The following is a 23,531-nucleotide window of genomic DNA, read 5'->3' on the forward strand; positions in this document are numbered from 1 at the left end:
AATTCTCCTGTCTCAGCCTCCTGAGTAGCTGGGACTACAGGCGCCCGCCACCACGCCCTGCTAATTTTTGCATTTTTAGTAGAGATGAGGTTTCATCATATTGGTCAGGCTGTTCTCAAACTCCTGACCTCAGGTGATCCGCCCACATCACCCTCCCAAAAATGCTGGGATTACAGGCATGAGTCACCATGCCTGGCCTAATTTTTTTATTTTTAGCAGAGACAGGGATTCACCATATTGGTCAGGCAGCAGGTCTCAAACTCCTGAACTTAAGTGATCCACCCGCTTCAGCCTCCCAAAGTGCTGGGATTACAGGCACGAGCCACCACACCCAGCCTGAATCCCAATATATTTTGAAGGTACAGCCAGCAGGATTTCCTGAGGGAGCTGATATGGAGTGTGAGAGAAAGCAAGTGGTCACTGCTGATGCCTGCAGTGATTCTGGCCTGAGAGCCTGGAAGGATGGGTAGCCATTAACTGAGACAGGAAGACTGTGGGCAGAGCAGAGGAATATCAGGATAACAGTTTGGGGGCCAATTAAATTCTCATGTAGAGAAGTTGAACAGTTGGGTGTCAGAGTATGGAGCTCAGGGGAGAAGTCTGAGCTAGAGGTATAAATAAGTGCAAGGATCATGCCTTAGAGAACTTGGTAATGATAGATTGGGGAGAAAAGGCAGACTCCACAAAGAACTAAGAAGGGAGAAGCCAGTTGATGGTGCCCTGGGAGTCGGTGAAGTGAGGAGCTAGCAATCAAGTGCTGTTTATAGATAAAGTGAAGATGAGGACAGGGTTGGCCAATAGATGTAAGTGATGCAGAGGTCAAGAGAAGTTCCTTTGGGATGGTCTGAACAAAAGCTGATTACAGTGGGTGTAGCCGAAAATAGCAGGGAAGGCTTTGGAGTTGGTGAGTATCGGCAAGTATGGAAAACCCCAGGAATTTTACTGCAAAAAAGAACAGAAATAGGGTCATACCTGATAGAAACCTGGGGCCCAAGAGGAATGATAAATAATGATGGGAGAGATAACAGCAGGTTTCTGTGCTAATAGGAATCACCTAGTAGAGAAAGGAAAATTGATGATGTGGGGAAAAAGGTGCAGATTTTCTGGAGTCATGTCTCCGTGGAAGTGAGAAGGGATTTTACCTAGGGCACGGGAAGGGTTGCCCTTAGGAGCCAGGACAGTTCACCTACCTTCACTAGCAGGAAGCCCAACCATACCGGCGTGGTCGTGGTAGGGCGCTGTGGAAGTTCCATCTATCTGCTTCGTTTTCTCAGTGAACTGGAAAGCAAGACCGTGAGCAGAGTGAGGTGTCGGAGCTCAGCTGAGTGAGTTGCAAGTGTGAAACAGTGTGAGAATGAACAGACGCGGAGATAACAGGGTACCGTTCATGGACATGGGTGTAAAGTGATGACCCAGGATTGTGGTACCTGCAAAGGTGTTGAGGCTGTATTCAAGAGAGTGATCTTAATGATTGACATAGAGTCAACTCACTCAAACAAATATTTGCTGAGTGCTTCTCACAGTAGCAATGTATTATAATAAAAACTGCTTTTTAGGCTGAATTGTTACACGTCTGTGTGCTCCTGCACTGCCTCCCGATGGCCCTGACAGGAACTGCGGCTGAGGCACCACCCGGGACAGGTCTGCCATCTCCCGGCCAGTCCGTGCTACTGCAAATACAGCAGGCTCACAGGCGCTGCCGGATTTTCTCAGTGCCCTGGATTGGTGACTGGTAGAAAAGATGACCCAGCCAAAGGCTAGTCCTCTGGTAATCCCAGAGGCCATTACCTCTGCCTTTGCCTACCCTTCACTTTTCGATTCTTATTCCATTTTACTTATTTTTAAAATAAGCTTTTAATAGAAATTTCTTTTCTTATTTTATTTTATTTTATTAGAGATGGGGGCCTTGCCATGTTACCCGGGCTGGACTTAAACTCTTGAGCTCAAGCTATCCTCCTGCTTCAGCTTCCCAAGTGACTTGGATTATAGGCACAGCTGCCATACCTGGTTCCCTTCTTATTCTCAGTTACAAGCAGGTTACCCCCTACTAAGGAGTGTTCCTTTCCTGAGAAAGTTCCCATCCCAACTCTAAATATCAAAAAACCCTCAAGAACCAATGAAATGAAACTGTCATTGAATTTCAAGCATCTGTGGAATATAAATGCAGGAAATATTTTAGATGCAAGGGTCCACACTGCCCCCAATATCCTACCCCGTAGGTAGGGTACCACACTCAGGGTAATGAGTTTCGTGCCCTTCTGTCACAAATCCCATTAGATGTTAATTGAGAATCCATGATGCTCTAGGCTCTGGATAATGTACTCATTGCCCAGTGATTTGGTTTCGGAAACCTCAAATATTCCCCACTCTTCACACTTATTTCCTGTGTTGATTAAAATTTTTACAATTAGTCATTTTAGCATAGAAGTATTGGAGCCCTTGAAAAATTAAGTAAATTGGCCGGGCGTGGTGGCTCACGCCTGTAATCCCAGCACCCTAGGAAGCCGAGGTGGGCAGATCACCTGGGTCAGGAGTTCGAGACCAGCCTAACTTGATAAAACCTTGTCTCTACTAAAAATACAAAAATTAGCCAGGCGTAGTGGGAGGCGCCTGTAATCCCAGCTACTCAGCAGGCTGAGACAGGAGAACTGCTTGAACTCAGGAGGCGGAGGTTGCAGTGTACCGAGATCGTACCTTTACACTCCAGCCTGGGAGACAGAGCGAGACTCCGTTCAAAAAAGAAAGGAAGGAAGGAAGGGAGGGAGGGGGGGGAGAGGGAAGGAAGGAATGAAGGAAGGAAGGAAGGAAGGAAAAAATAAAAGAAAAATTAAGTACATTATCTTATAGGGCTAGACAATATATCAGGCTTTATTTTGCTAATATGTCAAATTAGTTACCTGACACTACAGTCCAAAAGAGACAGAACTGCAAGTGGGCAAATATTTTTCATTTCTATCAAAGCAATACCTGTGTATAAATTCAAGTAGTGAAAAAGGCTTGTCATGAAAAACTGCAGATAGCTAACTGCCTTTTCTTTTCTTTTCTGTTTTGTTTTGTTTTGTTTTCTTAGACGGAGTTTCACTCTTCTTGCCCTGGCTGGAGTACAATGACGTGATCTTGGTCACTGTAATCTCTGCCTCCCGGGCTCAAGTGATTCTCCTGCCTCAGCCTCCCAAGTGACTGGGATTACAGGCATGCACCGCCACGCCCAGCTATTTTTTGTACTTTTAGTAGAGATGAGGTTTCACCATGTTGACCAGGCTGGTGTCGAACTCCTGACCTCAGGTGATCCTCCCGCCTCAGCCTCCCAAAGTGCTGGGATTACAGGCATGAGCCACCATGCCTGGCCGGCTAACTGCCTTTTCTTATCTCGTAGCCCTGCACCCACGGAAAATTATCCTTATCTCTTTTAGGAATTTTCCTAAGCATTTATCTCCATGTTTCTGAATATGCTTATATTGTGTTTCTCAATTTGTTAGTTTTAGACTTTACTGATTCATTCACCCCTCCCAAGGTAATTATATAAATATTTTTGTTAGTGGTTGGCATTTACACTACTTTGACAAATATTGTTCATTGCTAAGATACGATTCTTTGTTTTTCCTGGAATTAATAATTGCCTCACTTTTTCATTTACCTCCTTTTCCATGTAGTCATAATTAATTTAATTTTGTGACTCTCTGACACACATTGAGCAATGATCTTCCTTCCTTCCTTCCTTCCTTCCTTCCTTCCTTCCTTCCTTCCTTCCTTCCTTCCTTCCTTCCTTCTCTCCTTTCTTTCTCTCTTTTTTTTGTGAAATAGAGTCTTACTCTGTTGCCCAGGCACAATGTTCTAGGCTCAGGTGATCCTCCCACCCCAGCCTCCCAAGTAGCTGGGACTACAGGCACGTACCACCATGCCCTAAAACGTTTTGTATTTTTTTCTGGTTTTTTTTTGTTTGTTTGTGTGTTTTTTGTTTTTTTTAATGGAGTCTCACTCTGTTGCCCAGGCTGGAGTGCAGTGGTGCGATCTCAGCTCACTGCAACCTCCGCCTCCTGGGTTCAAGCAATTCTTCCTGCCTCAGCCTCCCTAGTAGCTGGGATTACAGGCATCTGCCACCATGCCTGGCTAACTTTTGTGTTTTTTAGTAGAGATGGGGTTTTGCCATGTTGACCAGACTGGTCTTGAACTGACCTCGGGTGATCCACCCGCCTCGACCTCCCAAAGTGCTGGGATTACAGGCATGCACCACCACACCCAGCTAATTTTTGTATTTTTAGTAGAGACAGGGTTTTACCATGTTGTCCAGGCTGGTCTCGAACTCCTGACCTCAGGTGATCCACCTGCCTCAGCCTCCCAAAGTGCTGAGATTACAGGCATGGGCCACTGCACCTAGCCAAGTTTTGTATTTTTTGTAGAAACAGGGTGTCACTATGTTGCACAGGCCGGTCTCAAACTCGTGGGGGTCAAGCAATCCACCTGCCTCACCCTCCCATAGTGCTAAGATTACAGGCATGAGCCACCATGCCCAGCAATAATATTTTCTATATTCACAAAGCTTTGCTTTCCATTTTTTTCCTATATGTACTTCTGGACTGGTCAGAGTTCTCCAGGGAAACAGAACTGATGGAATGTGTGTTGTGGGAAGGTGGAGCAGTATGAGGGTGTGTGGGGATGGTGGGGAGAGAGGGGAATTCAGTTTAAAGAATTGGCTTACATGATTGTGCAGGCTGGCAAGTCTAAAATCTACAGGGTAGGCTGGCAGGCTAGAGACCCAGGGAAGAGTGGCTGCTGCAGCTCCAGTCCAAAGGCAATCTAGAGGCAGAATTTTTGTTTCTTTGAGGGTCATCAGTCTCTGAAGGCTCTTAGGGCCTTCAACTGATTGAATGAGACTACGTGATGGAGGGTAATCTGCTTTACTTAAAGTCTACTGATTTAAATGTTACTCTCATCTAAAAATACCTTCACAGCAATGTCTAGACTGGTGTTTGACCAAATATCTAGTTATCATAGCCTAGCCAAGTTGACACATAAAATCAACCATCATAGCTTTAACAAAAATTAACCATCATGACCTCTCTCCCAGCTTCTCTGCTCATGAATACGGCCTTCTGCATTCCTGCCCTGCTGGAACATCCCGAGCTTTTCTTCCTTGCTCTCTGGAATGCTTTTTTTCATTCACTTGCCCCCATTTTGATGGAACGTATCCTCCAGTAGCTTCCAGTGCACAGAAAGTGGATTTTCAAAGCCATAGTATGTTTCAAAATGTTTTTATTCTTCCCTCACACTTAACTGACGTGGGTCACTCCAGAATCGTGGCTTACTCTAGCAACTCTGGGTTGTACATACTTTTGCCTTGGAATTTTGGAAGCAATACGCCATTTTCTTCTCGTTTTCTGAAGTTGATGCTTTTGAACAATGCAGTGAAATTCTGATTTCCCACCTTTTGCTTATACTTTCCTTTTTCTCTCTGGGAGTTTAAGAATGTTTTCTCTCGATTCCCAGTGTCCTGAGCTTTCATAGTGACGTGTCCAGGGCAGGTCTTTTTTCACTTACTGTGTTGGGCACTCAGTAGAATTTTCATTCTGGAATCTCGTGTCCATCAAGAAAATGTCTTGTATCACTTTATTAATTTCTTTTTTCCACTTTCAATGATTTCGTTTTCTGGCAGCTTTTAATTTTAGCTGAGTGGACTTTCTGCCCTGATCCTCTAAATTTGTTTCTGTTTTTCTTCCCTCTGACTTCCTTCCTTCCTTCCTTTCTTTTTCTTTCTTTCTTTTTCTTTCCTTCCTTCCTTCCTTCCTTCCTTTCTTTCCCTCCCTCCCTCCCTCCCTCCCTCTCTCTCTCTGTCTTTCTTTCTCTCTTTCTCTCTTTCTCTCTTTCTCTCTTTCTTTCTTTCTTTCAATGGAGTCTCACTCTGTTGCCCACGCTGCAGTGCAGTGGCGTGATTTCAGCTCACTGCAATCTCCACCTCCCGGGTTCAAGCGATTCTCCTGCCTCAGCCTCCCAGGTTACTGGGATTACAGGCACCCACCACCATGCCCAGCTAATTTTTGTATTTTTAGTAGAGACGGGGTTTCGCAGTGTTGGCCAGGCTGGTCTCGAGCTCCTGACCTTGTGATCCGCCCTCCTTGGCCTCCCAAAGTGCTGGGATTACAGGCGTGAGCCACCGCACCCGGCCCCCTTTGACTTTTTAGTTAACTTTTTGGTTGGTGGGTTTCCCTGATTTAATTTTCCTAGTTATTATGAATTTTTATTTACATTTACAGTTTCCCAGAACCCTTTCTTGGTTTCTGCTGTTTGTGTGGTGTTTTTTTCCTTGTTGTATCTCAGCTGCTCCATTCTCAAGGACCTTAATGGCATCATTGCTGCATCTTCTTGCACTATTTCTCTTTCCTCCAAGGCTTAGTTAGTTAGTTGGTTTTAAATCTTTCTCTTTTATGTTGGAGACTTTTCCCAAATGTGTAGTCATCCCTGACTGTCTGTTCCTATTTAAGACAGTGAGGTCGTTTTTTAATAAACAGATGTGAAGTTCTATGTGGGACTTACTGACGAGTTAGTGGGTTCTCTATTAGGGAATCAGTCAGTGAGCCGCCCTTTTCATGGCGGAGCCCTAAGCTCTTTGCCCCTGATCTTCCGAGGATGGGATGGGGGAAAGAACTGTGGTCCCCACAGTTTATCAGGAGACTTTCATCATGCTGAATTCAGTCTTGTGCTCATCCCAACCTTCCCTTTTTTTTGGGATGGCAGGGGGATGGAGTCTCGCTCTGTTGCCCAGACTGGAGTGCAGTGGCAGGATCTCGGCTCACGGCAACCTCCGCCTCCCGGGTTCAAGCGATTCTCCTGCCTCAGCCTCCTGAATAGCTAGGATTACAGGCAAACGCCACCATCCCCAGTTAATTTTTTAAAAAATTTTTTAGTAGAGACAGGGTTTCACTAAGTTGGCCAGGCTGGTCTCGAACTCCTGACCTTGTGATCGGCCCACCTCGGCCTCCCAAAGTGCTGGGATGACAGGCATAAACCAACGTGCCTGGCCTTCCCTGTTCTTTATGTCCCTAAATTCAGAACTTTTCCAAATCCAAAGCTTTGGTTATTCAGCTTCCCAAGAGAACAATCCTCAGATCTCCTACGGGTCGGGGAGGGACTGTTTGTTGTCTTATGAGTGGATACAGGAGAATGACCCAACTGCTCAGTGCTTTAGTTTCGTTGAAGTCTTTTCTTCATGGTACTTGGGAAATCCAGGCACTAAGTCTGTGAACCAGCTGGCTTTCTTCTCTTCCATATCCGCCTCTGCTTAGGTTGTAACATTCTCCCTTGTTAAGTTGATTCCTCTGGTGTCTACTTTGTCTTCCAAAAATTCATTGAAATCTTTCTTCCACTGTGATCCTGTAGCCTCTCTTGGCAAGGGATTAACACTATTTTTTTAGAAATTAGATTCAAGGGGCGCATGCGCAGGTTTATTACATGTGCAGTTATATTGCATGATGCTGCAGTTTGGGCCTCTGTTGATCCCATCACCCAGGTAGTGAACACAGTACCTGATAGGTAGTTTTTCAGCCCTTTTTCCCTTCCCACCCTCCCCTCTTTTGGAGTCCTAAGTATCTATTGCAGTCTTTTTTTTTTTTTTTTGAGATGGAATCTCACTCTGTCACCCAGGTTGGAGTGCAGTGGTGCGACCTTGACTCACTGCAACCTCCGCCTCCCAGGTTCAAGCAATTTCCGGCTAATTTTTGTATTTTTAGTAGAGGCGGGATGTCACCATATTGGTCAGGCTGGTCTCGAACTGCTAATCTCAGGTTATCCACCTGCCTTGGCCTTCCAAAGTGCTGGGATTATAGGCGTGAGCCACTGCGCCAGCCTATTGCTGCCATCTTGGTGTCCATGTGTACTCAATGTTTAGCTCCCACTTATACATGAGAATATGCAGTATTTGGTTTCTGTTTCTGCATTAATTCATTTATAATAATGGCTTCCAGCTGCATCCATGTGGCTGCAAAGAATATCATTTCACTTTTTATGGCTGTGTAGTATTCTATAGTGTATATGTACCACTTTTTAAAAAATACAACCCACCATTGATGGTCACTTGGGTTGATGCCATGTCTTTGCTACTGTGAATAGTGCTGCCATAAACATATGAGTGCAGGTTCCTTTTTGGTAGAACAATTTATTTTTCTTTGGTTATATACCCAGTAATGAGGCTGCTGAGTCAAATAGTAATTCTATTTTTAGTTCTTTGAGAAGTCTCCAAACTGCTTTCTACAAGGGCTAAACTAATTTACATTCCTCTCAACAGTATATAAACATTCCCTTTTCTCTGCAACCTTGCCAACATCTGTTATTTTCTGACTTTTTAATAATAGCCATTCTGACTGGTGTGAGATGGTATCTCATTGTGGGTTTTCTTTGTTGTTTTTTTTCTTTGTAGAGATTGGATTTCACTATGTTGACCAGGCTGGTCTCGAACTCTTGGCCTCAAGTGATCCACCCGCCTCGGCCTCCCAAAGTGCTGGGATTGCAGGTGTGAGCCACTGTGCCTGGCCTCATTGTGGTTTTGATTTGTAACTCTCGATTAGTGAAAGATGTCAAGCATTTTTTCATGTTTGTTGGCCACTTGTATGTCTTTTTTACAGAAGAGTCTCGCTCCGTCGCCCAGGCTGGAGTGATATCGGCTCCCAGGTTCAAGCAATTCTCCTGCCTCAGCCTCCCAAGTAACTGGGATTACAGGCATGTGCCACCACACCTGGCTAATTTTTGTATTTTTAGTAGAGACGGGGTTTCACCATGTTGACCAGGCTGGTCTTGAACTCCTAACTTCAAGTGATCCACCGCTTCAGCCTCCCAAAGTGCTGAGGTTACAGGCATGAGCCACCATGCCCCGCCTGTATGTCTTCTTTTGAGAAGTGTCTGTTTGTGTCCTTTGCCCACTCTTTAATGGGGTTATTTTGGTTTTCTCTTATTGGTTTGTTTAAGTTCCTAGATTCTGGATATTTGTCATTAGATGAATAGTTTGCAAATATTTTCTCCCATTCTGTAGGTTATCTGTTTGCTCTGTTAATTTTTTTTTTTTTCTGTGCAGAAGTTTAATTAGGTCCTAATTATCAATTTTGTTTCTATTGCATTTGCTTTTGAGAGCTTAGTCATAAATTCTTTGTCTAGGCCAATCTCCAGAAGAGTATTTCCTAGGTTTTATTCTAGGATTTTTATAGTTTGAGGTCTTGCCTTTAAGTCTTTAATCCATCTTGAGTTAATTTGTGTGTATGGCGATAGGTAAGAGTCCAGTTTCATTCTTCTTCATATGGTTAGCCAGTTTTCCCAGCACCATTTATCAAATAGGGTATCCTTTCCCTCAGTGATTATTTTTGTTGACTTTGTCAAAGATCAATTGGTTGTGGGTGTGTGACTTTTTTTGTGTGTTCTCTATTCTGTTCCACCGGTTTGTGTGTCTATTTTTGTACCAGTGCCATGCAGTTTTGGTTACTATAGCCTTGTAGTATAGTTTGAGGTCAAGTAATGCGATGCCTCCAGCTTTGCTCTTTTTGCTTTGGATTGCTTTGACTATTTATGTCCTTTTTTAAGTTCCATATGAGTTTTAGAATTTCTTTTCTAATTCTATGAAAAACTATGGTTGAGCCTGGTGGCAAACACCTGTAATCCCAGCACTTTGAGTGACTGGGGTGAAAGAACCACTTGATCCTAAGAGTACAAGACCAGCTGGGCAACATTTTGTAGAGACTTTGTCTCTACCAAAAAAAAAAAATTTGTTGGCCAGGTGCGATGGCTCACACCTGTAATCCCAGCACTTTGGGAGGCCAAGGCAGAGGTTGCAGTGAGCCGAGATTGTGCCATTGCACTCCAGCCTGGGCAACAAACCAAGACTCTGTCTCAGAAAAAAAAAAAAAAAAAAAAAAAAATTGTTAAATTAGTTGGGTGTGGTGGCATGCACCTTAGTCCTAGCTACTCAGGAGGCTGAGGAGAGAGGATTGCTTGAGCAAGGGAGGTCGAGGCTGCAGTGAGTTATGATCACGCTACTGCACTCCGGTCTGGGCAACAGAGCAAGTCTCTGTCTCAGAAAAACTTATGTTGGTAATATGATTGGAATAATATTGAATCTGTAGATTGCTTTGGGTGATATGGACATTTTAACAATATTGATTCTTCCAATCCATGAACATGGAATAGTTTTTCCATTCCTTTGTGTTGTTTCTGATTTCTTTCAGCAAAGTTTTGTAGTTCTCCTTGTAGAGATCTTTCACATCCTCGGTTAGATGCATTCTGAAGTGTTTATTTTATTTTATTTTTTTTTATTGTGGCTATTGTAAATAGGATCGCTTTCTTGATTTGGTTCTCAGCTTGAATGTTATTGGTGTATAGAAATACTGCTGACTTTTGTATGTTAATTTTATATTCTCAGGCTTTACTACAGTTGTTTTTCATGTCTAGTAGTCTTTTGGTGGAGTCTTTAGGGGTGTCTGGGTATCAAATTATATAATCAGTGGAGAGAGAGAGTTTGACTTCCTCTTTTTCAGTGTGGATTCCCTTTATTATTTTATCTTGCCTGACTGCTCTGGCTAGGACTTCAAGTACTGTGTTGAATAGGAATGGTGACAGTGGGCATCCTTATCTTGTTCCAGTTCTTAGGGGGAATGTCTCTAACTTTTGCCTGATCAGTGTGATGCCTAACACTATTTTACCCTGTTTTACAGTTACTCTAGCAGGGTTTTGGGAAGGAGGAGAAATAAATGTGTGTGAACAATCTGTCATTTTTAACCAGAAGCTCTAAGTAGGCAAGTTTTCATGAGGAAACAGAGGGTGGGGCTTTATCTGGGAAGAGGGCTCAGATGGTGCATCGCAGGGCTGGGCATACTGGGCAGCTTGAAAGTACAGAGCCCCTGGGTAGAGCTGAGAAAGGTGAGTTCCAAGGATCTGCAGAGAGGAAACCCAAGAAGGCTGGAGCACTCAAGGAGCACTCATAGTTTTGCTCTAAGTAATCCTGCTTGAACCAATCACCATACCTATAATGAATTTAATACCTACCTTTTCTGAACTAAGCACAAGAATCAAAGAGCAATCAAAGTTCTTCCTATCTAACCTATATAACCCCTCCTTTCCTTGTCACTTTTTGTTGGTTTTCTCTCATTTTGCAGGGTCTTTCACAGAAGTTGAGGTCATTTTATTATTTTCTAAATATATGTTAGTAGGTCTGATCTCACATAGACATACCTTCATATTCAAAAATAAGTATTTGCTCTCAGGGAGACTGTCACATAAAATTGTATGATCACTGTGTGCAGGGTCTCACGTCTGTAATTCCAGCACTTTGGGAGGCCAAGGTGGGTGCATCACTTGAGGTCGGGAGTTCAGCACCATCCTGACCAACAATGATGAAACCCCATCTCTACTGAAAATACAGAAATTAGCTGGGCGTGGTGGCACATGCCTGTAATCCCAGCTACTCAGGAGGCTGAGAATCGCTTGAACCCGGGAGGCAGTGCTTGCAGTACGCCGAGATCACACCACTACACTCCAGCGAGGGTGACAGAGTGAGACTCTGTCACACACACACACAGAATTTCATCAGAAGGATCTTAAGATGTTGTCTAGCTTATGTTTCTGTGTCTTAAGATGAAATGATACTTAGGAAGTGACTTTACATGCTCATTCACAACTGCTGAGAAACAGAGGGACAGAGCTGGGAGTGGCATTACAAACCTCTGTTGGCATCCCTGCTCTCACATTGCCTGGAAATGAGCTAATGGCTGAGATCTTCAGCTTCTTTGTCCACAAGATTGCACAAATACTTGCCCTGCCCATTTTGTCAGGTTGTCGTAAAATCAAATGTGGTAATTTAGATGAAGATATTTCTTAATTGTATGCTATGCTGGTGTATTTATAGATAAGTTAATGGTGTTTTCCAGGAACTTTGCAAGGTGTAATATGGAATGTGCAGTTAAAAGTTGTACAGTCTCTGACCTTAGGAAACTTACAGTTTAGTAACATCCCTTTAGAGAAAAACAACAGACAAAAATCTGGCTTCATTTTTTTTTAACATTGGAATTTCCTTTTCAAACTTGAAATAACTCAGTGCATACTTCTCTGATTCATGCCTACTACCATTAACTCTATTTTGTTTTTTTCTTTACCTGTGTACAGCACATTACATTTGTATTAGACTGTACTTCCTTTACCTGTGTAAAGCACATTATATTAGTACTAGATGGTACTTTCAACAGTTTTCAGGAGCTGCTCTAATCTGCAAATGAAGGCTTTAAAAAAATTAAATGCAGTAGAAACAACCCAAATGTTCATCCGTGGGTAACTGGATAAACTAAATGTGGTATATACATACAACAGGATATTATTCATCCTTAATAAGGAAGAAAATTCTGATACATGCTACAAGCATGGATGGACCTCAAGGGCATTATGTTAAGTGAAATAAGCCACTCCCAAAAACACAACTACTATGTGATTCCAATTATATGAGGTACCTACAGACATAAAGTAGAATGATGGTTGTCAGGCGCTGGGAGGAAAGGGGGGTTATTTAATGGACAGAATCTCAGTTTTACAAATGAAAAGAGTTCTGGAGGTCAACAGTGTTGACAGTTGCACAGCAATGTGAATGTGCTCATTATCGAACTTAAAAATGTTTAACATAGTAAGTTTTATGTGATTTTTATTTTGCCACTTAAAAAAAAAATGAAGTACTGATACATGCTACAACATGGGTGAGCTTTAAATACATTCTGCTCAGTGAAATAAGCCAGATGCAAAAGATCACATGTTATATAATGCACTTGTATGAGATACCTAGAATAGGCAAATTCATAGAGACAGAAAGTAGAATAGTGGTTCCCAGGGGCTGGGGACTAGGGGGAAGTGGGAGATTGAGAGTTATTACTAATGGGTAGAGAGTTTCAGTTTGGGTTGATAAAAAAGTTCTGGAGATGGATGGTGGTGATGGTTGTACATCAATTTGAGTGTAATTACCGCCCCTGAACTGCCACTTAAAAACGTTTCAAAGAGTAAAATTTATGTTGTGTATATTTTACCATAATAAAAAATGAAGAAAAAGCTTAGAAATAAAATCAAGTGACTGGACGCAGTGGCTCATGCCTGTAATCTCAACACTTTGGGAGGCCGAGGTGGGTGGATCATCTAAAGTCGGGAGTTTGAGACCAGCCTGGCCAACATGGCGAAACCCCGTCTCTACTAAAAATACAAAAATTAGCTGGGTGTGGTGTCATGCGCCTGTAATCCCAGCTACTCATGAGGCTGAGGCAGGATAATTGCTTCAACCCAGGAGACGGAGGTTGCAGTGAGCCAAGATTACACCAATGTACTCGTCTGGGCAACAGGATGAGACTCCAAAAAAAAAAAAGAGAAAGAAAAAGAAAGAAAATGAAGGGTGCATGACATCTGCTACACAACAGTAGACACTCATTACCGAACTTAAAACTCGTGGGATGTGTTGAATTGCATTGGATTCCTACATACCTGCTTTTCAAGTGATTACAAGGCTGAAATTATTCTCAAGCCTGAGTTTTCTGGACAAAATTTGAAGGAGTTAAAGAAAAGGTGACTAAAATTGCTTTCAGTAAATCCTAAATTCCAAATTTTACATTAGAGAAAACGGCAAAATTATGGGGACTACACTTTCAAAAGGAGAGTCCATCTCAGTTGAATTATATTCCTAACCTTCTAAATGACTGGGATTTTTGGTAAATGACAGCCCTTCCACTACGAGGGATCTTGGGCAATCATCCGATCCAGCCCATGCCTTCAGGCTGGTAAGAGATCATCAGCTCATTTTTCAGATTAAGCAATCCTAATGCCCAGAGAGGTAAAGCCACCTGTCTCAAGTCACACAGCAAGTGGGGGACTGGCATCCAGACTTCAGGACTCCTGCCTCCCAAGACTTGTGCTTTTTTTCTGTTGTCATGCTGTTTAATGTAACTTCTTTGGATCTCTATTTTTCTACCACATTCTAGAGTTAAAATATTAGCCATTCTAATCATTGTGTAAAAATTCCTTGAGTGTCCCAGGCAGTCGCTTATCTAGGTAAAGGTGAGTGATCAAAAAGCTTTTACAGGGGAGATGTCGTAGTTATCTGGAATCCAGTCCTAGATTCAGAGTATAAACACAGAAATCTGAGCATGTGATCTGGATGAACTGGTTAATCTTTCTAAACTCAGGTTCTTCATCTGTTTCAAAACATGCCCAACTAAAATATTTTTGGGAGAGTTGAATGAAATTTGTGAATGTATTTTGTAGAGCATAAAGCAATGGTGTGGTCCAGGGAGTCTTAGGGCTCCCCAGACCCTTGCGGGAGGTTTCCGAGATCAAAACCTTTTTTTTTTTTTTTTTTTTTTTTTTTTTTTTTTTGTATTTTTATCCTCTGTCACCCAGGCTGGAGTGCGGTGGCGCAATCTCAGCTCATGGCAACCTCCACCTCCCAGGTTCAAGTGATTCTCCTGCCTCAGCCTCCCAAGTAGCTGAGGTTACAGGCGCACACCACCACGCCTGGCTAATTTTTTGTATTTTCAGTAGAGTCGGGGTTTCACCATGTTGGCCAGGCTGGTCTTGAACTCCTGACCTCAAGTGATCCACCCGTCTTGGCCTCCTAAAGTGCTGGGATTACAGGCATGAGCCACCATGCCTGTATTTTTTTTTTTTTTTTTTTTTGGAGACAGGGTCTCTCGCTGTCACCCCAGCTGGAGTACAGTGGTGTGATCACAACTCACTGCAGCCTTGACTTCCCCAGGCTCAAGTGATTCTCCCACCTCAGCCTCCTAAGTGGCTGGGACTACAGGTGTGTACCACCAGACTCGGCTAACTTTTGTATATTTTGCAGAGACAGGGTCTTGTCATGATGCCTAGGCTGGTCTCGAATTCCTGGGCTCAAGCAACCCTGCCTGGGCCTTCAAGTGCTGAGATTACAGGTATAAGTCACTGCACCTGGCCCCAAGATCAAAACTACACTTATGATAATATTAAGATGTTATTTGCCTTTCTTTTTATTTTATTATTATTATTTTTTGAGACAAAGTCTCACTGTGTTGCCTAACCTGATGTGCAGTAGCATGATCGTGGCTCATTGCAGCCTCAACCTCCTAGGCTCATGTGATCCTCCCACCTCAGCCTCCCAAGTAGCTGGTACCACAGGCATGTGCCACCATGCCCAGGTAATTTTTTGTAGCTTTTGTAGAGACAGGGTCTTGCTGTGTTGCCCAGTCTGGTCTCAACTGCTGGACTCAAGTGATCCTCCTGCCTCAGCCTCCCAAAGTGCTGGGATTATAGGTGTGAGCCATCACACCTGGCCTAGTTGCCTTTCTTCACAAGTATGCAACAGAGTTTCCAGAAGCTATGGGACATGTGATATTTGTAACAGATTGAATGCAGAAGGAGATGGAAGATATCCAACTGTCTTCTAATAGGTCAGACATTCAAGATATTTTGCAAATATGTTAAACATTGTTACTCTTCTCATTAATTCTTTTGGAGATAAAATATTTTCCAGAAAAATGTTATCTATGTTAAAATGTAATGTGTTATTACTATTGTTTTAGATTAATTAATAATCTAAAAACTGTTGCTTAAAATTTTTTTTTTTTTTTGAGACGGAGTCTTGCTCTATCACCCAGGCTGGAGTGCAGTGGCGCGATCTCAGCTCACTGCAACCTCTGCCTCCCGGGTTCAAGCAATTCTCTGCCTCAGCCTCCCAAGTAGCTGGGATTACAGGCACACACCACCACACCTGGCTAATTTTTGTATTTTTAGTAGAGACAGGGTTTTACCATGTCAGTCAGGCTGGTCTTGAACTCCTTTCCTCAGGTGATCCACCCGTCTCTGCCTCCCAAAGTGCTGGGATTATAGGCGCGAGCCACTGTGCCCAGCCTAAACATTTTTTCAATTCTAATTTCTGTTATGGTACATATTGTCAGGTATAACCACATAACAGAAGTTCTTCAAGGCTCTCAAAGCCTTTTAAGAGTGTAAACTGATCTTAAGACCAAAAAAATTAAACACTGCTGCTATAAGGTACCATATAAATAGTACATATTTTTGCTTCATACCATTGATTTTTTAAAAAGTATCACATTATTAAAAAGAGTGCATGCTTCTTACAGAAAATTTAGAAAATTATAGAGAAATATAAAAAAGGAAATAAACATTATCTGTAATCTCATCATGCAAATAACAAGATACTTTTTTTTTTTTTTTTTAGATGGAGTCTTACTCTGTCACCCAGGCTGGAGTGCAGTGGCGTAATCTTGGTTCACTGCAACCTCCGCCTCCTGAGTTCAAGCAATTCTCTTGCCTCAGCCTCCCAAGTAGCTGGGATTACAGGTGCATGCCACCACGCCCAGCTAATTTTTGTATTTTTAGTAGAGACAGGGTTTTGCCATGTTGGCCAGGCTGGTCTGGAACTCCTGATCTCAAGTGATCTGCCCACCTTGGCCTCCCAAAGTGCTGCGATCATAGGCATGAGCCACCATGCCCGGCCAAGATGCCATTTTTAAAGCATTTTTCTTAATATTCTTTAATTGTAAACACCTAACCTGTAATTTAACCAGGCTTCAGAGTTTAAATTGGGGTAGGAGTTTTAGACTGTATTTTGCTGGCTCTAGGATCCACCTTCAGGACCTCATCTCTGTTCCAGGTGTTTTAAATTTTGTCTTCAGTGGATATCTCCTATGTGCTCATAAATGAGTCTTCTCAGTTACATGTGGCATCCACCCTTTTATTCTTCTACTGTTGTAGCCCTCTTTGGTGATGTTGGTTGCTAAGGTCTCAATGGCCTGCCAAAGGAGATACCTCGGTTGCCCTTGGTGATGCCGTCTCCTATGGGCTGTGCTGGGCACCTCCACTGATGATCGGTAGGAGCTTGGACTATGGGAATGGTGGGGTGCTATGTCTATTGGAATCAGTCCTGGGTGTCCCAAAGCCTTGCTGTGGTCAGGGCCTCCCTCCCATTGATAGAAATTTTGTCATATAGGTATTGATAGTGTGCAGTTTCGCTGAAAACATCTCTTTTTCCTTGTCTTCCTCCCTTTGATTCTTGTGTCTTTCTAGTCCGGAGATAGGAGCCTATGGAAGGCAGGAGATGGGGTAGTTTGCACTCAGAACACTGAATATCATCAGAAACAGCCCTCTTCTTTGATGATCAAGGCTTAATATTTTGGTACTTAGAGCTGGGCACAGTGGCTCACGCCTGTAATCCTAGCACTTTGGGCAGCCGACATGTGTGGATCACTTGAGGTCAGGAGTTTGAAACCAGCCTGGCCAACATGGTAAAACCTTGTCTCTACTAAAAATACAAAAAAATTAGCTGGACGTGGTGGCGGGTGCCTGTGATTCCAACTACTTGGGAGGCTGAGGCAGGAGAATTGCTTGAACCCAGGAGGTAGAGGTTGCAGTGAGCCAAGATCTCACCACTGCACTCCAGCCTGGGCAACAGAGTGAGATTCTATCTCAAAAAAAAAAAAAATATATATATATATATATATTAGTACTTAGTACTTGATAGCACCAGTTCTCAAACTTTTTCTTTTTTGGTCTCAGGACCAGTTTGTACTATTAAAAATTCATGAGGACCTCAAAAAGCTTTTACTTATATGGCTATCTCTATGTTTAGCATGTTAGAAATAAGAAAAATAATTTTGAAGTATTAATTTATCTCAAGTAACAGTAACAACCCATTATATATATGTATATATATGTATATTGTTTTTGTTTTGTTTTGTTTTTTGAGATGGAGTTTCGCTCTTATTGCCCAGGCTGGAGTGCAATGGCGTGATCTCGGCTCACTGCAAACTCTGACCCTGGGCTCAAGTGATTCTCCTGCCTCAACTTCCCGAGTAGCTGGTATTACAGGCACGTGCCACCATGCTCAGTTAATTTTGTATTTTTAGTAGAGATGGGGTTTCTCCATGTTGGTCAGGCTGGTCTTGAACTGCCAACCTCAGGTGATCCACCCACCTTGGCTTCCCAAAGTGCTGGGATTACAGGAGTGAGACACTGTGCCTGGCTCAACCCATTATATTTTAGCATAAATAATATTTGTATGAAAAATAGCCAGGACTGGATAGCTTACTGCCTCATGGAAATGGCAGGATCATATTCCAGCTTTGTTTGGTCATGGTTTTTAAGTTTTAAAAAGTTGGTGTTGATTTCCCAGTTTGTAAAAATATTTAAGAAATGGAATCAATTCTGATTTTAGCTGCATTTTTATTAACTTATAGGACACCCCATTTTTTGCCTTTTAGCACAAAACAAAAGGACAGCAAAGTATTTACAGGAAATTAGAAATCTACCACTATGAGTTTGGGAGCTTGTTTTTTATGTTTTCCTTTTTTGGGGTTGACTCTTGGGTTCATGGTTCATAATTTTGATGTTGCATATATGTATGTTAGTCATAGTTTCTATTGGTAAAACAGTTCTTAAGTCTTATAATTACATATTTTAAAGTTTCACAATGTTTTCCAAAGAGGACCATGACATCCAGGAACATTCCCACAATCATCTAGGGATTTTCACAGTCAACCAGGCTTGTCTTGTCTGCCCAGAGATTTAGAAAGAGAACACTTCTTGTTTCTCAGAACAGATACAGCTCAGAATCCAATTTAAGATGATACAATTGGGTCTTCAGCACTGAAGTAAATTATATAGAACTTGTGGAAACTCCACATGAGAGCCACGAATGGTTTCCAAATTGAGAAACCCTAAAGGAGAAATCCAAAGTTCAGTTTTACACAACACAGAAAAGTGATCTCTGAGCGGTACCTTGATTACCTGCTTTAGCAACTGTGCGTGTTGGGTAGGTGTAAACTGAGGCCTACAATGACTATTCCTTGTGTCCTGCACATTGATTCCAGTGAGACACTACAAGAGTTTTCCAATTTTAAGCAGTGTCAGAGAAGTCACTTTTGATGCCCACTTCACTTTCATTGAAGTATCAATGAAAAGGAGAGTGGTTTACTTTGAAATCTGGGTGCGATGCAGGCTTACCTAGATTAGGAGGGTGGGAAGTGTGTTAGCAGATCTCTCATAGGGGTAAGTTGAAGATACCCAATTCCAAGGAATGAAAGCATAAAAGATATTTGTTGGGTCACATAACTGGAAGAGAGAGGATTGAAGCTGGCCTCGGGCTTGGCTGTGTTCAGTGTTCCCTCCTTCCTTCCTTTTTCCATCACTCATCTCTTGTCTCCATTCTCTCAGATTCTGCCATGTGCAGCAGAGATGACCATCACAAGACTGAGGTCAGGCTTACAATTTGGCATCTGAGATGAAAGAGCAATTCCTCCACCTCTAATTTGGAAAATTCCAGGGAAAGACTGAATAGGTCAGGCTCTATGTCAGAAGGGACAGAACGTTCTAATGGACAGCCTTGGGGGAAAGGCAATTTCCTAAAAAATGGTGAGGTAAGGAGGCAGGGGAATGTTGACACCAGAAAGGATCAGAATGTTAGATAGACATACTCTCCCACGAAGGAAATGACTTTTAACATCATTCTTCTCCAGTTCATATTTTTCCTTTGACTTATGTCAGTTTGCTGATGCCAAAAGTTTGGTTACACCACCTTGTAAACATCAAGCTACTTTGCCTCTCTGTGCCTCAGTTTCCTTATGCTATTTTCATACTTATATAGCTTAATAATACCAGTACTCCCTTCAACACATATGCTAATTGGAATGATAGAGAAGGTTAGCATGGCTTCTGTACAAGGATGGCATGCAAGTCAGTGAAACATTCCACGTATTTCTTAATATATTCAGTAGCAGACTACGCTGACTATAGTTAATAACAATGTATTGTATGTTGCAAAATAGCTAGAAGAGAGGACTTGAAATACTCCCCAACACGTGAAACAGTAAATACTCAAGGTGAGGGACACCCCAAATACTCTGACTTGATCATTACACATACTATGCGTGTAGCCAAAATATCATATGTACCAACAAATATGTACAACAGCTACAAATTTATAGTACATTTCATGAAGAGGTTGTGAGAACTAAATGTTTGGAAAGATGCCGGATACACAATAACTGATAAATAAAAGTCCACAGTAGAACGGCTGGGCACAGTGGCTCACACTTGTAATCTCAGCACTTTGGGAGGCTGAGGTGGGTGAATCACTTGAGGTCAGGAGTTCGAGACCAGCTTGGACAACATGGCGAAACCCTGTCTCTATTAAACATACAAAAATTAGCTGGGCATGGTGGCCGGGGAGGTGGAGGTTGCAGTGAGCCGAGATTGTGCCACTGCACTCCAGCCTGAGCGACAGAGCAAGACTCTGTCTCAAAAAAAAAAAAAAAAAAAAAAAGTCCACAGTAGAAGAACTGGGCAAATGGATGAAACTAGATAGAGTAGATACCAGAAGGATAGACCTGTAGGTGTAGAAGTTCATCCATTAGGTAGAACAAGGTATCTCGTAGGCTGTGAATTGGAAACCACAGGCAATAGTCTAGGCAAACTTGTCAGCCCTGAAAGTCTGGCATGGTCACCCCAAACCAAAGGCAGCACAATAATGCTCCCTCCCTGGTTCCCAAACATGTAGAAATATGAAGGTGTGGGTTATGGTTGATATTGTGACTGGGATGTGGCTGGCATCTTGCGTCTGGGAATTCTGTGCATGGGACAGTCTGACCCAAATAATTATCCTGCTTAAAATGCCTAAAGCACCACTATTGATAAAAAAAAAAAAAAGCAAAAAAAAAAAAAAAAAACCCAGAATGATCTCAATAGGCAGGCCTCAGAGTGTCAGGGAATGCAAGAGTAGAGATACTGAGAAATCCAATCATTAGTGGTTGAGGTCAGTTCCCAAGTAATAGGGCCTCTAGCCACCTGGCTTAAGGCAGGATTCCTGTCTCTAGGGGAGGAGGCACAGGGTGGAAAGAGTGACGTAGAACTCAGATTTTATAGGAGTGGAGACAAAGACTCCAGACGCTGAACACATAGGGCTCTTCATGCAGTACTGTGGTCAACAGGCATGTCTCTGAGTTCTACCCCAGCTCTGCTACTGCTTACATTTCTGTGTGATATCATTTGTCTGCGTCTTGATCTCCTTCTCCACAAAAGAGGTATAAGAAGAATAGTACCTATTTGATAGGGATGCTGTATGGATCAAGGGTGATAATACAGACAGGTGCTTAAGCGTGGCGACTGATTCATTCTAAGTGTGCAATCAAGGGGAGCTACTAAGATTATTGTTATTAATAACAATGACAGAGATCCAATTAGGGAATGTGGCCAGGCAAGGTGGCTCACACCTATAATCTCATCACTTTGGGAGGCTGAGGCAGTGGATCACTGGATCCCAGGAGTTCGAGCCCAGCCTGGGCAACACAGTAAGACCCTGTCTCTACAAAAAGTTTTTAAAATTAGCTGGGCGTGGTAGCATGTGCCTGTGGTCCCAGCTACTTGGGAGGCTGAGGTGGGAGGATAGGATGAGCCCAGGAGGAGGAGGCTGCAGTGAGCTGAGATTGCGCCACTGCACTCCAGTCTGGGTGACAGAGCAAGACTCCGTGTCAAACAACAAAACAAAACAAAAACAATTAGGAGAATTTGGGTAATAAGTTGGGACCTTGGCCTTAAGAAAGCAAAAATACCCTTACTAGACTGGGACATCATGTTCACAGCTCTATCAGAGTGTGGAGCCAGAGCTTCTCAGCGCCCTCCTGTGTCCAAGCAGGGTTGGTGCTTGGAACAAGGATGGCTGTGATGCTGCAGCTGGAAACCCAGTAGGTCTTTCTATGAGGAGAGGGAAAGTGGAATACCCCAACTTGGCCGTGAAGGAACTAGCAGCCTCGCTGGGGAGCCAGAACCAACACTCATCAACAATGAAAAGCATAGCCCGATGTGGTGGCGAGCACCTGGAGTCCCAGCTGCTTGGGAGGCTGAGAGGGGAGAATAACTTGAACCCAGGAGTTTGAGTCTACCCTGGGCCACACAGGGAAATCCTATCTCCAAAAATAGCAAAACAAAACCAATCAACCGAACAAATAAAACAAAACAACTAAAAGCAATAACATGTAAAATAGGATTGTAAATAAAAATAATATATTTTTGTTCTATATGAGAACAAAAAGATATGGGAAAACAAAAGTCTGAAAGGTCATGCCCAATATGTTAACAGTGGAAACCTATGGGAGATGAAAATATGAGTTTTTTAAAAATTTATTTTGTAAATTTTTATTTTGGAACTTAAAAACACCGTTAGTTCCAAGTGATACAAGACAGCATATAATTCAGAGTTAAGAGTTCAACATGGCCGGGCACCGTGGCTCATACCTGTAGTTCCAGTACTTGGAAGGCCAAGGCAGGTGATTTCTTGAGCCTAGGAGTTCAAGACCAGCCTAGGCAACATGGTAAAACCCCATCTCTACAACAAATACAAAAATTAGCAGGATAGCGGGATGTGGTTGTGTGCACCTGTAGTACCAGCTACTTGGGAGACTGAGGTGGGAGGATCGCTTGAGCCCAGGAAAGCAAGACCATAGTGAGCCATAATCATACCACTGTACTCCAGCCTGGGTGGCAGAGTGAGATCCCGTCTCAAAGAAGAAACAAAAGAGTTCTACAGCATCACAGAAATAAGAAATCATGTGTTCTAGAATAGTGTGGGAAGCTCTCATAAGGAGCTCTCATAAGGATTTATTGCCTGTTGACACTAAATCCACTCTTTACTCTGCTTTGTGATTCTGGTGCTAGACCCTGTAGACATCCTCTTTCATCAGCTGGCATAATTTTAGGTTTTGTCCTCATACAATGTATTTGAGGGATGGAGAAATGTCCTCCTGACCAACAAAGGGCTTACAGAAAGGAGACCAAGACTGGCCAGATAAAGTACAATAAGATCAAGCAGGGTTGGCCAGGCATGGTGGCTAACACCTGTAATCCCAGCACTTTGGGAGGCCTAGGCGGGTGGATCACCTGAGGTCGGGAGTTCAAGACCAGCCTGACCAACATGGAGAAACCCTATCTCTACTAAAAATACAAAATTAGCCAAACTTGGTGGTGCATGCCTGTAATCCCAGCTACTCGGGAGGCTGAGGCAGGAGAATCACCTGAACTCGGGAGGCAGAGGTTGTGGTAAGCCAAGATAGCACAATTGCACTCCAGCCCAGGCAACAAGATCGAAAATCCGTTTGGGGAAAAAAAAAAAATGAAGCAGGGTCTTAAACTTCAGGCAGGAAAGGAATTTGTTCATGAACTGAAAGACGAATGGGAACTCTATTAGGGGCCGCTGAATGCAACTATGAGGCTTTCCAAGCCTTTTGCCTTCTCGTCTTCTCATCTCTGCCTCCTAATCCTCATCCTTGAGAGTCTGGACCTTCCTGACAGGTACTGATCCCTCGTCATGTTGTTCAAGATATTGTCACTCCCCTAAACACCCTCTTCCAGTCCTTCGTGCCTTAATAAATATCTATTTGTCCTTCAAAAGGCTCATCGAGCATCATTTTGGTGGGTTTCTCTGGTTCTCCTCCCTCCAGCTTAATAGCCTTCTCATTTATATTACTTCTATTCTATACTTCAATTTT

The 23,531-nt window shown here is 42.9% G+C and overlaps 1 protein-coding gene and 1 pseudogene across 1 annotated transcript in view; both read left to right on the forward strand.

Moving 5' to 3' along the window:
• The window catches only part of GCM1 (glial cells missing transcription factor 1), a 54,710-nt gene that overhangs the window by 8,723 nt on the left and 22,456 nt on the right, over positions 1-23,531 (forward strand). The window lies entirely within an intron of this gene.
• LOC111549819 lies at positions 19,650-19,749 on the forward strand (annotated as a pseudogene).

The sequence above is a fragment of the Piliocolobus tephrosceles genome, chromosome 5 (genome assembly GCF_002776525.5).
Source record: "Piliocolobus tephrosceles isolate RC106 chromosome 5, ASM277652v3, whole genome shotgun sequence".
Taxonomy (NCBI): Eukaryota; Metazoa; Chordata; class Mammalia; order Primates; family Cercopithecidae; genus Piliocolobus; species Piliocolobus tephrosceles.